The sequence below is a fragment of the Globicephala melas genome, chromosome 8, assembly GCF_963455315.2.
Source record: "Globicephala melas chromosome 8, mGloMel1.2, whole genome shotgun sequence".
Lineage (NCBI taxonomy): Eukaryota > Metazoa > Chordata > Mammalia > Artiodactyla > Delphinidae > Globicephala > Globicephala melas.
The window spans coordinates 77,229,256-77,230,671 of NC_083321.1; the positions used below are offsets into that span (position 1 = coordinate 77,229,256).

A 1,416-nucleotide genomic window follows, 5' to 3' on the forward strand; every position below is an offset into this window, starting at 1 on the left:
CAAAAATTTAAGATCATGAGCTTTTCAATATGGCTTATATTTGTAGTTTCATATTGTTTAAAAGTGCTTCAAATGTATGGCTGGAAAGTTGCTCTTTATACTGTAAATATTGCTGGGGTAATATCAGATTGCAAACTGTAAAAACTAATTATTTTTAGGGAATGATAAAGTTAACATTGTTATAACCAGTTTTCAATTCTCACTCGAATTGTTGATATAATTTTAATAATCTAACTAATCTGTTTTATAACCAACATCATTTTACTGAATTCAAGTTATGAATGTTGCATGATCAGATCTCTGAGTGGGCCTGAATGGTGAGACCTGGAACCGATTCAGGTTGGTGTTAATGACCTGTACCTGCAGAGGACGCGTTCTCGGTAACCTAGTCTTTTGAGCACACTGCACATGAGAACTTAAAGGTCGGCATTCAGCTCCTTCCTGTTGTCTGACCATGTAAACCAACATCTCTCGTAACCTCTCTTCACTGATGGCTTCAGGTCTGTTGATCTTATTCCCAAGAATCAGTATAGACACATTAGAAATGGTTTCAACTGTCATTAGTGAATCAAGTTCTTCTTTTGATTCTAACAGCCTTTTATGATCTGCACAATCCACCAGAACTGTAATGCCATTGATAGCAGGAAGGTAGTTTTTCCACACTCTTTGATCTTGAACATGTTTACCCAGATCAAAAGTTGCAAAGGTCATGCCAGTAATGGTTAGTTCTTTTGAAAGGGGAGATAACATTGGGACATGTGTCCAAGTCTGTCATCTTTTAGCATATATAGCAATGTTGTTTTTCCCACATTATCCAATCCAAGAAATACCAATTTGCCAGTTCTCTTATATAATCCTAAAAACTGTAGCATTCTGCTGAAACCACTGTATATCCAATCAAATATGAAGGACCTATCCATACCTTAGAGTCTGCTACTGAAGACAATGCTATTCCTTGCTTGGCATTGGCCCTACAGCCTCTGACACTGAACTGCAAATTGTGATGATTGCTTGATGTGCTTTTGCTTCAAAGTCAAATCAATTCTTCTTGGAAAAGATGAACAAGTTTTGTCAATGTGGATGCAAATTTTAAAAGAAAAGAACTTTTCATATTCAATTTAGTTATTTGAAAAATTTTAAGTATGTTTGGAACAACTTGGGTATGTGATACTACTTTCTCAACTTTGAATTTTTAAAGATCTTAAAATTAAAAAAAAATTTTTAAATCAGCTCAAGTATTTTGATGTAAATTTACATCTGAATTGAAATGTGCTCTATGTGTAAAATACATATGAAAATGTAGTACAAAATGTAATACAAAAACAGTAAAATATTTCTATATTGACTACATGTTGAAATGTTAATATTCTGGATATATTGAGTTATATAAAATAAGTGACAATTTCACTGCTTTTC

At 33.3% G+C, this 1,416-nt stretch overlaps 1 pseudogene; it reads right to left on the bottom strand.

Annotated features, from left to right (window-relative positions):
- Positions 1-335: 335 nt before the first annotated feature.
- LOC115867479 (small COPII coat GTPase SAR1B pseudogene) lies at positions 336-920 on the bottom strand (annotated as a pseudogene).
- Positions 921-1,416: the final 496 nt, after the last annotated feature.